The sequence below is a fragment of the Esox lucius genome, chromosome 1, assembly GCF_011004845.1.
Source record: "Esox lucius isolate fEsoLuc1 chromosome 1, fEsoLuc1.pri, whole genome shotgun sequence".
Taxonomy (NCBI): Eukaryota; Metazoa; Chordata; class Actinopteri; order Esociformes; family Esocidae; genus Esox; species Esox lucius.
Genome location: NC_047569.1, coordinates 6,142,461 through 6,155,293, shown reverse-complemented (window position 1 = coordinate 6,155,293; position 12,833 = coordinate 6,142,461).

Sequence of the window (12,833 nt, the reverse complement as noted above, 5' to 3'; positions counted from 1 at the left end):
GAATTCTTTAGGCTTTAGCCACGTTTCACATAAACCAATAGCATCTAGTTTATGATCAGAGATTAATTCATTTACCGCAACTGCCTTTGGAGCAAGAGATCTAATATTTAGGAGTCCCATTTTGAGATGCGAAGTGATACAATTATTTTTATTTTTGACCGAGGTGGAGGAAGGCTTTATCTTAATAAGGTTGTTTTTGTTAGCACTACCTTGTTTAACTTTTCTCAGCCTGGAACGAGTCACAGTGGCAATAGGTAAAGCTGTACTAACTACTCTGGCTATGCTATTGACAGACTCCACTATGCTAGCAGGCTGGCTAACAGCCTGCAGCCTGACCTGCACCCTATCTCATGTTAAAGCTATAGGAGTGAGACTCCTGTCAATGTTCCTAGACAAAAGAAGAGCACCACTCCAGCTAGGATGGAGTCCGTCGCTCCTCAGCAGATCAGGCCTGGCCCTATTTCTGGGAGAGTCCCAAAAAGAAGGCCAGTTATCTACAAACTCTACCTCCTGCGACGGGCAGAACTCCGTTTTCAGCCAGCGATTGAGTTGCGCAAGTCTGCTGTAGAGCTCGTCACCACCCCTAGCTGGGAGGGGGCCAGAGACAATTACTCGATGCCGACACATCTTTCTAGCTAATTTACACGCTGATGCTATGTTCTGCTTCGTAACCTCTGACTGTTTCATCCTAACATCGTTGGTGCCAACGTGGATAACAATATCTCTGTACTCTCTATACTTGCCAGTTTTAGACTTCGCTAGCACCAACCCCAGATTTGCGGCTACGTCGGTGGCTCTGCCCCCCGGTAAACAATGTACGATCGCCGGCTGATTCTTTAGTCTAATACTGCGTGTGATGGAATCGCCAATGACTAAAGTTTTCAGTTTTTCAAGTCCACCGGTAGAACATGCCTGCCGACCATTCCCCTCCGAAGACGGCTCGGGTCTTGACTCCGACTCCAGTGGGGAAAACCTGTTCAAAGTCTCAGTTGGTTTTAGCAACGATTCAGGTTTAACTGGTCGACGGCATTTCTTCCCAGTGACCAAGAGAAAGTTATTGCCCGGCTGCAGGAGCTGTGCCGGGGGGCTAACAAAACTATCGTTTCTACCTGGTGGCACTGACGCAGATTTTTCTATTTCTACACTAGCATAATCCTTGCCTGGCATTTGCGTCAGAAGCCGAGCCTCTAACTCTGCTATCTTTAACTTAAGACGAACATTCTCCTCCGTGTTGTTGCTACAACAATTACAGTGAAAAGGCATTGTAATGATACTTAGCCTCGGGTGTTCAGGGGTGAGTAGTTCTGTTAATTATGTCCAAAAAGAGTCCCGGTGTAGAAAAGTTGGGTAAGAGGTCAACAGATAAATATTGCGTTGGTAAAACTCTAAAATAGAATTTTGACCAATTAGTTTATATCGAGTAAATTCGAAAAAGTTTGGCAGGTAGCCAGGTAGGTAACAGCAGGCAGGGTACAGCACGTCAACAATCCCACAATGCAGTTCGTCTCAGCAATATACAGCAATATACAATATACACAGCAATATACACTTCAGATATTTAACCCTTCTGTTCCTCATTCAAAACCTTCCTTTTCAACTTTCTTGTAAAGGAAAGAAAAAGGTGCATTTGGCCTCTTCATTTTTTCACGAGCTGTATTTTGGACAATCCAGGTGGATTTATGATGTGGGGATTCCTCCAGTGACTATTTATTGTGTATTTAAAATTATCTCGCTACACATATGAAAGATAAATATACAAGCCAGGTTCGAAAGTCTTTGGGAGACTGTGTAAAATGCAAATATAAACAGAATGCAATGACGTGCAAATAATTTATCCTTCTATTTAATTGAAAATAGTACAAAGACAAGATATCAAATATTGAAACTGAGAAATGTTATTGTTTTTGGAAAAAGAAATTGCCATTTTGAATTTGATGTCTTGTTTCACATGTTTCAAAAAAGTTGGGACAGTGGCATGTTAACCACAGTGTTGCATCACCTCTTCTTTTAACAATACTCATGCATTTGCGAACTGAGGAGACCAATTGCTGTAGCTTTGAAAGTGAAATGTTTTACCGTTCTTGCTTTATATAGGATTTCAGCTGCTCAACAGTTCAGGGTCTCCTTTGTTGTATTTTTTTGGCTGTATTTTTCATAATGCTCCAAATGTTTTCAATGGGTGACAGATCTGGACTGCAGGCAGGACAGTTTAGCATCCAGACTCTTTTACTACAGTGCCATGCTGTTGTAATACGTGTAGAATGTGGTTTGGCATTGTCTTGCTGAAATAAACAAGGCCTTCCCTGAAAAAGACATTGTCTGGATGGCAGCATGTGTTTCTCCAGAACAAGTACAGTGGATATAAAAAGTCTACACACCCCTGTTAAAATGCCAGGTTATTGTGATGTAAAAGAATCAAACAAAGATAAATAATTTCAGAACTTTTTCCACCATTATTGTTACCTATAACGTGAACAATTCAATTGAAAAACAAACTGAAATCTTTGAGGGGGAAAAATAAAAAACTTTTTGTCTCAAAGTTTTTGTCTCATTCTTTTACATCACAAGAACCTGGCATTTTCACAGGGATGTATAGACTTTTTATATCCACTGTATATATTGTTCAGCATTAATGGTGACTTCACAGATGTGCAAGTTACCCATGCCATGTGCACTAATGCACCCCCATACCATCACAGATGCTGGCTTTCAAAAGTTTTCCTTAGCCCATGTAATGATGTACACTACAGAATTGTTTCTGTTTTTAATGCAGAACTGCATGAGGGCCCAAAAATTACGAACATCCAATACTGGTTTTCGGCCTTGTCAGAAGTATACAGAGATTTCTCTGGATTCTCTGAATCTTCTAATGCTATTATGTACTATAGATTATGAGATCCCCAAACTCTTTGCAATTTTATGTTGAGAAACATTATTCTTTAAAGGACATTGGTGTGGTTCGATGTTCTTCTGCAGCAGTACATCTGCACCAGAGACAACAACACTGGATCATATGGCCACTGGACATTATGGACATATCAGAATGAGGCCAACTGCGCAGCAAAACAATTTACAAAGCCACAAAACCTTTTTTTAAATTAATTTGTTTTTTTACTCCGTTTTTCAATGAAGTAGTAAGAATGGGAGCTGCATTGTGCAACATCACTATGCAACTCAAAGCATTCTATGAATTTAGAACACAACCACAAAAAAGTGGTGAACTTGAGCTGAAGAGAACTTGCGTGCAACTGGCTCAGAGCGGCTGCAAATGATTAGAGCGCTCGAATATGTGATGATTGTTTCATGTTTCCCACACTGCTGATTATGTAATGTATTAATGTTCAGTCCAAAAAAAGTCAAATGTTGATTTAAAGTAGCCTTGCTAACCAACAGTTTTTTTTGGCTCCTTTGGTGGGCAGATTATCATCCATTAGTCTAGTTAACTCTAGCCGGCATCATGAGCATGTTGGATAGCAATAATTTGTCATGTAGGATTACCATTGCTGTTAGAATGTGTGTTGGCAAAGTGTTATACGTGCACTGTTTGGCGCAGATGCAAATATGTCAGTTTCTGTCCTAGAACAGGGCTTTTCAAACTAAGACATACTTTTTTTGTTAAATAAATTAAATAATATTTGCAACAGACTTAGCTGGGGAACGTAAGTTGGGTACATGATCAATATTTCTACCTCTTATACTCACCCCACTGACAATCTAGCTTTTTTCTCAGTAATGTCAATTATGACCAGATTTATCACAAAAGCTGCCCCCTTGGCCTTCAACTTAAAGGGTCGTATGAACAACTTTTCCAACTTGAAAGGGTTCATTTAACCTACAATTCAATGAAAACTGTAGTTTAAACAATATGACTACATTTTTGTGTCAAACCCTAACCTCATTTGTCAGCAGTGCTTTCGTTATTTGTAATGACAGTGTGCGCTGTGCGGGCAAAAAAGGGGCGATTTACAGTCTGCGGGTGATTTAGTGGTTTACAGTCAATCAGAGTCTGGCAACACCGTCAGACACCTTGTGAGATATGTAGTTAGCAAACTCGGTATCAATTTCGCAAACTTTGCTCATCACTGTCCCTTGCTTGGGGAATTGCACTTAAAAGTACTATTGGATGTGATGAGGTTTGGGTATAGGTTTAGTACATGCATTAATGTAGCTACTTCAGATAGAAAGTTGGATGGCCAATGTCATGCCTTTAACGTCTCAAACGTTTTTACTTTAGTCTTCTTTCAAGTCTGATTATATGCTAACTTTCCATGCATGTATAGCGTACTGGCTTCCTATCACCGTCTACTTTCCCAGCATAATGGGGGTGACTGTTATGGACGGTTATAACATCACTGACTCGTTAGTCGGAGTAACTGGGTGATCATGATACAATGGTAATGCAGTTTCTATTGCTGCTAACTTTAGTATTAGCAAAGTAGCCGACAAACGTAATGGCAAAACGTTTTAAAATAAAACTGCTACGTTGCTTTAAATTTGATAATACCTGCGAGCTTGGTATTTGTACAGTAGGTTCCCAATAGTCTTGCCATGTTTTTCAGCGTTTCCCCAAAATGTGTCTCTGCAGCATATTTAGCATGCAGCAGACATGATCCCCGCTACGGTCGTAGGTTTGAGTGCATTGCCTAGCCAGGAAACGTGTGATGTTGCAGGAGATACGTGCGCTGTGATCTAACGTTAGCTAGCCAATTTAATTTGTTGGACTTAACAAGCTACCCGTACGGAAAATATATGTATTCTAAATATATTTTCTTAATACATTTGATAAATGTATGTCAAAGTGTTGCAATTGGCTGCTTAAATATATTTATATAAAAACGTATTTCTATAAATGCTATCCAATCGGGCGCCCTACACACTGCTTAAACAAGACAACAATTAATCAACTAATAATAAAATAAGCCGTAATTGTAGCATTTTTGTCTGTTATGGAAAGTTCACCATTCTAACACACTATTTAAAAAAATGACCTGACATGGAATCCTGTTAGAAAATAGGAAATTATTGCTTACATTACTAGAACATACTAGCTTATGAGAAAGGTCACTCGAACACAACAGGAACACAAGGATTCTGTAAATTCATATTTGTGAAAAATGCATTTTAATGTGGGCTTCAAAATACATTCTGTATTGTATTTTCTATACAAAAAACATATTGTAATGATACCATGTTTGTCAGTGAATTACATCTGTACACAACTTAAATGTATTTATACATTTTGAAATACATTTTGATATCTGAAAGGTATTTTGAATCAAGTTAAAAGTTGGAACGCTGTGTAAAATGTAAAGTAAAGAAAAACAGAATGCAATTATGTGCAAATCATTTAAACCCTATATTCAAGTAGTACAAAGACCACATATATCGAATGTTGAAACTGAGAAATGTTATTTCTCAGAAGCAAAGATGGGGAGGGGTTCACCACTCTGAAAGACTGCGCAGGCAAATAGTGCAACAATTAAGCACAAGAAAAGTATCCTTTATCACCGCTGTCTTTTACCACTGTCTCAATCAGATAAAGCATAAAATGGTTGAAAGAAAATGTACATTCAAATAATATAACCATTAGGAATTTGTAAACGTAAATATAGGCATTCCATATGCCCGATTAGATTTTGTACTGTAGCATTTTATTTCTCCACTAGGTGGCATCATTGTCTTGTATATCGCTAAATATCACACCCATCTCACTGGTGACATCGACCCACAGCAGCTGGACTGTGGATGACAGAATACAAAATAATTACTGCTAAAGTAAATAAAGAAAATATGTGCAATAACTTCTGTCATTTGCTGGGATTAAGTGTCCACTAAAGGACTCAGTTTTAAATCCCTAATTAGTTTTTTTCAGCTGATGACCTGTCCAGCTTTGCTTACATCCATGCCACCATTGCAACAATCACCTCCGGGGACAGTAAACTTGTCTTCTCCCAGCGGTCACCCTCAGGGCGGGGAGCCTTAGATGTGGTGGGTTGCAGGTGGAACAGAGAAAATGGATCTCTGAAAGGGAGAGGGGATCAGGGAAATGTGGGGGGTGACAAATGGTAAATAACACACTTTGATGAACGTAGGGTTGTGACTTAATCGTGAGAAAGAGGGATCAAAGGACAGCTAATAGGGCAGTGCAGCAAAGGACCTTCAACTGTTCTACCATCCTCTCTCTTACTTTCTCTGTCTACAATATTCAGTAGTCAGACCTCAGCAGAACTTGTAGGACCCTTTCTGTTGTTATAGAAACAGCTCCTGAAATGGCTGAAGTGGGCCCTGACGAGTGGCTTATTTTTAGGCGCAGTGCCGCACCTTTATATTTCTAGATGTGTGAGAGAGGAAAAGGGCTGAGTGTGAATACATAGTGTGGAGAACAAGTATTTGATACACTGCCAATTTTGCAGGTTTTCCCACTTACAAAGCATGTAGAGGTCATGTACTTTTTATCATAGGTACACTTCAACTGTGAGTGACGGAATCTAAAACAAAAATCCAGAAAATCACATTGAATGATTTTTAAGTCGTTCATTTGCATTTTATTGCATGACATAAGTAAAAAAAAGCAGAACTTAATATTTGCAATTACAGAGATCATACATTTCAGTTAGTTCTTGACCAGGTTTGCACACATTGCAGCAGGGATTTTGGCCCACTCCTCCATACAGACCTTCTCCAGATCCTTCAGGTTTCGGGGCTTGTTCTATTGGCTGAAATATGTGCCACCAGAAACTGAATTTGAATAATTTATATTTGAATTTGAATTGCTAAACTTGAATAATTGCATTGAAAAACTGAATTTGAATCACATAATTTGAAATTGTATTGTTTAATTTGAATAATTGCATTGAAAAACTGAATCTGAATTGTATAATTTGAAATTGAATTTATTCGTTTGGATCCGAAGTCCGATAAAAAGTGATCCTCACTGAAAATTAAACTCTCTATATATCTTCACATTCACTTCTCACAATTCAGATTCAGTTCTCAAATTCAATTTCAAGTTACTGAGACAGACATCCGGGTAGTTGGAGGATGGAGGATGAAGGAAGAGCAATCGAGCGCAGATCGATAGATGGCGTTCATTGGCGCACAGGACTCCTCTTGGGCCAATCAGCACCTACGTTTTGGAGCATAGTACGTACCCGCCATGAAACAAGAAAGAAACGCTTGCCTTGCAGGTGGCCGGCCTTGACCCAGACCGGCGTTAACACCATGTATTTCGCTGGGACAAATACGGTAATTACAATTTAACATATCTACAATCTTTTGTTTAAATGTTGTTAATGATATAGCTGTTTTTATAGAAACAGGGAAAATTAAATCTTTCTTTCGACGTTGCAAACACAGTAGCTATTATCCCACGTTTTTATGGTAGCCTACTATTTCTGGTAACAACATCTTTGCCTGGTGTTTATTATATCTAAGCGTTTGCCTCTTCCTCCGGTGAAAATGTTGTTGCAAACGTAGCTAGTGCTAGCCGCCGCCAAGTAGACTGGTCATGTCTTCAGCATGATTATTTCCGATAACTACTCCTTGTGATTGTCATTGACACCGTCAGGGTACTGCTTACTGAGAGGGAGGGAGAGTAGTAAGCGTGTCTGTGTCGCTGTGTTTGGCAGGTGTTTGGATAATGTAAGGCCATAAACTTCCGGGCAATTACACCATAGCACTAGCCCTACTCATTTGAATTGAATGCATAGCTAATTCCGGTTGACTTGAACACAAAAATAGCACATTTAGAAAGAAAGCTGGCTGTTCTCCGTATTTGCAGGGAAAATAAAAAGTGATGGTTTTTAAAACTAGCAATCCAGTAGTGCTTTCATTATTTTGTTGAGAGTATTATCTAGCTAGTGGTACAGTAAATATGGGCTAGTAGCTATAAAACCGTGCTTGCCACTATATAATAACATCATACTTGGTCAACTTAGTGTAAAAACAGTCATGTTTACATTAAATGTAATAGTGCATATGGTATTGTGGTCTATAAATATAGTGCCTGTTGTATTAATGTTGTTTTATATTGATATAGCTAGCCATTTTCCTGAATAACTTTTTGCAATACATTTTCTTTGGAATATGGAAAACATCCCACTTTGTAATTTTTTATTTGGTAATTAAGTTTCCATGTAGATTTCATTATCATTGTAACTCTGTGCTGGTACAGGTAAACCAAATATTTAACGTGATTGTTTGCTTTCTGTCTCTGAAAAGGTGAACATCCAGAGGCAGGTGACACAGTAGACTATCCAGGTCACCTGTCCCCCAGCAAGTTTCTCCAGTGGCTCACAGGACAGGGCCACATTCCTGTCTTACCAGAAGAAAACTTCAGTCTTTGTGCAGTTCAACCACACCTGTGACATCCTGTATGGTTCACATACAGTTTGCCACCCAACAGTTGCTGCATGTAGTAATACAATCCTACTGCCTGTTAAGCATATGCAAACTTCTGAGTTCAAACAAGTGATGACAGAGGCCTTCCATCTAGGGCAGGCATTTCATCAGGTTTAAGTGAAATGTTGCAGTTTCAAATATGCATATACAGGTGCTGGTCATAAAATTAGATAATCATCAAAAAGTTCATTTATTTCAGTAATTCCATTCAAAAAGTTAAACTTGCATAATGTATGCATTCATTCCACACAGACTATATTTCAAGTGTTTTTCTTTTAATTTTGATTATAACCGAAAAAAAAAGGATTTTTAGAAATGTTGGCCAACTGAAAAGTATGAACATGAAAAGTATGAGCATGTACACTCAATACTTAATTGGAGCTCCTTTTGCCTGAATTACTGCAGCAATGCGGCATGGCGTCGATCAGTCTGTGGCACTGCTCAGGTGTTATGAGAGCCCAGGTTGCTCTGATAGTGGCTTTCAGCTCTTCTGCATTGTTGGGTCTGGCGTATCGCATCTTTCTCTTCACAATACCCCTTAGATTTTCTATAGGTTTAAGGTCAGGCGAGTTTGCTGGCCAATTAAGAACAGGGATACCATGGTCCTTAAACCAGGTACTGGTAGCTTTGGCACTGTGTGCAGGTGCCAAGTCCTGTTGGAAAATGAAATCTGCATCTCCATAAAGCAGCAGGAAGCATAAGGTGCTCTAAAACTTCCTGGTAGATGGCTGCGTTGACCTTGGACCTCAGAAAACACAGTGGACCAACACCAGCAGATGACATGGCACCCCAAACCATCACGGACTGTGGAAACTTGACACTGGACTTCAAGCAACGTGGATTCTGTGCCTCTCCTCTCTTCCTCCAGACTCTGGGACCTTGATTTCCAAAGGAAATGCAAAATGTACTTTCATCAGAGAACATAACTTTGGACCACTCAGCAGCAGTCCAGTCCTTTTTGTCTTTAGCCCAGGCAAGACGCTTCTGACGCTGTGTTTTGTTAAAGAGTGGCTTGACACAAGGAATGCGACAGCTGAAACCCATGTCTTGCACATGTCTGTGCGTGGTGGTTCTTGAAGCACTGACTCCAGCTGCAGTCCACTCTTTGTGAGTCTCCCCCACATTTTTGAAATGGTTTTGTTTCACAATCCTCTCCAGGGTGCGGTTATCCCTATTGCTTGTACACTTTTTTCTAGCCTCTTTAGCAATGACCTTTTGTGTCTTGCCCTCTTTGTGCAAGGTGTCAATGGTCATCTTTTGGACAGCTGTCAAGTCAGCAGTCTTCCCCATGATAGTCTAGTTCTGTAGGCTACACAGCGAGACCATCTAATGGCCTTTGCAGGTGTTTTGAGTTAATTAGCTGATTAGTGTGGCACCAGGTGTCTTCAATATTGAACCTTTTCACAATATTCAAATTTTCTGGGATACTGAATTTTGGGTTTTCATAAGTTGTCAGTTATAATCATCAAAATTAAAAGAAATAAACACTTGAAATAGATCAGTCTGTGTGGAATGAATGTAAACATTATACAAGTTTCACTTTTGGAATGGAATTACTGAAATAAATCAACTTTTTGTCAACTCTAGTTTTATGACCAGCACCTATACATTCAGACTCAAATAGTAATAGATAAGATATTTGTGCAGTCTAATTTCATTTTTTGTCAAATCCAGTTTGTATATGTTAACCCAATTCACTGTTCATGGGTGTATTAAATGACCCAGTGTGCATTAAATGACCCAGTGTGCATGGCTAATTGATTTGATATTTTAGAAAGTATAAATCATTGTTAGCCACATTGAATGTTAAACTTCAAAAAGCATTTCCATATGTGCATCGCACCATTACAATGTTTGTCAGAGAAGATGTCCTTCACTACGTTCTTTCCCGCTTTCCTGTGGTTGTGTCAGCAAGACAGAAGTCCGATTTAAAAAAAATTGCTGTGAATGGAAGGTGGACTATAAGGTGCCTGGATACATGGGGTCCTAGACTGGACTTAAGCAATCATGAATTATTAAAAGCCTTTAGTCCTCTGATTGGCACAGGCATGACTGTCAATGATGGTGAAGTAGGTACAATGCATGTGCAAGTGTGGTCAAATAAATGTATTTTCCAAAACTATTTGAATGAGAAAGGGGATCAATGGCAACGCGTAGAGATTCAATGTCCTCGGTCTTCAATGGACATTCCATTTCTGGCATGGTAACACCTGTGTTGGCAGAGGTATGAGAGAGCCCTGAGCTCTCCCAATCAAAATCCTCAATTTGGATTCCCTAAAACCAACAGAAGACAGTATTAATGAATTGTTAACATATATCATCTAGTAATGCAACCCATTTCATCAGCCGGAGCTATTCTTTTCGGATGTCACTGAGAATCACTGACATACTATGGATTAGATTAGACATTATTTCATACATTAATAGTAGGGTATTAATGTTTATTGTGGAACTAATAATATTCCAAATAGGAGATGTGAGCTACAGAGAGGTAGCTGGATACATAATCTAGAAGTGGTAAAGGTTGAAAGTAGTAGGTTTTCATTGCCAAGAAATGTAATTGCTTTATCATAAACAGATTCAATCATCACTGATTGCTATGGATTTCATGTCAAGTTAATATCAAATGTGATGGATGAGGAACCACCAAAATTAAGGAATAGTAGCAAACCAATTATATTTGTTATGTGACTACAAGCCAACTAGTTATGAATGTAACAATATTGGCAGATATGTTTCCTATACCATGTTAACAGTAAAAACGAATTTGTAACTGGTTGGATCATGCCCATAATCACTATAACGTTAAGTTTCACCTTGCTAAACATTGTGCAGATCACAGCATAAGTTGGTCAAAAATGTATCTCCAAAAGAACAGCTGGGTTGTTTTAAGTCACAGGTGGGACTGGCAAGTAAGCTAGCACGATGCCTTCTATTTCTAGATCTTACTAAGTTTACCGGTACTTATCTGAGCTAACGACATGATCACTGTCACTAGATATAAAGAAATCATTGACTTTCACTCGGTGCTATTCACTGACAGTAAAAAAAAAAAGGGTTGTCATTGTACGCACAGCTGTTTGTAGACTAGCTCCAGCCTCCTAGCTGCGTTGCTAAAATAATAGCAGAAACAATGCTAACGTGCTAGTCATAAATATAGAACAATGGTGCTAGCTAGTCGTCTAATGTAATTGTAAACATGATTTGTGTATGCTCGCGGACTAAACGAAACGTTTCTACAAAACAGCTATAACATTAACGACAGTTAAACAAAAGATCGTTAGATCGTAGATATGTGAAATTGTAATTACCATATTTGTCCCAGCCGAATCCATGGTGGTCACGCCAGACTGGGCGTTCTGGGTCAAGGCCGGCCACTGGCAAGGCAAGAGCTTCTTCCTTGTTTCATGTACTATGCTCCAAAACGTAGGTGCTGATTGGCCCAAGAGGAGTCCTGTGCGCCAATGAACGCTATCTATCGATCTGCGCTCGATTGCTCTTCCTTCATCCTCCAACTACCCGGATGTCTGTCTCAGTATCTTGAAATTGAATTTGAGAACTGAATCTGAATTGTGAGAAGTGAATGTGAAGATATATAGAGATTTTAATTTTCAGTGAGGATCACATTTTATCGGACTTCGGATCCAAACGAATAAATTCAATTACAAATTATACAATTCAGATTCAGCTTTTCAATGCAATTATTCAAATTAAACAATACAATTTCAAATTATGTGATTCAAATTCAGTTTTTCAATGCAATTATTCAAGTTTAGCAATTCAAATTCAAATATAAATTATTCAAATTCAGTTTCTGGTGGCACATATTTCAGCCCATATTGTTCTCCCCACTACCGTTCAAACTTTGGGGTCACTTAGAAATGAAAACATGTTTTCCGTGAGTTTGATTAGGAAATATAGCTAAATTAATATTAAATATAAACATTGACAGAGTTAGAAATAAAGTTTTTTAATTGAAATAATAATTGTGTCTTTCAAAATCTTGTCAAAGAATCCTCCATTTGCAGCAATTATTTCACTCCATGCTGAAGCACCTCCCTCAAGTTGGATTGGCTTGATGGCACTTTTTACTTACCATAAGGTCAAGCTGCTCCCACAACAGCTCAATAGGTTTGAGATCTGGTGACTGTGTTGGCCACTAGACCACTAGAATACCAGCGGTCTGCTTCTTCCCTAAATAGTTCTTGCATAGCTTGGAGCTGCACTTTGGGTCATTGTCATTTTGTAGGAGGAAATTGGCTCCAATCAAACACCATTCACAAGGTGAATTGCAAAATGGATTGATTGCCTTCTTTCTTCAAGACCCCTTTTACCCTGTACAAATCTCCCACTTCACCACCATGGCACCCCCAGAACATCACATTGCCTCCACCATACTTGACAGATGGCGTAAAGCAGTCTTACAGCATCCC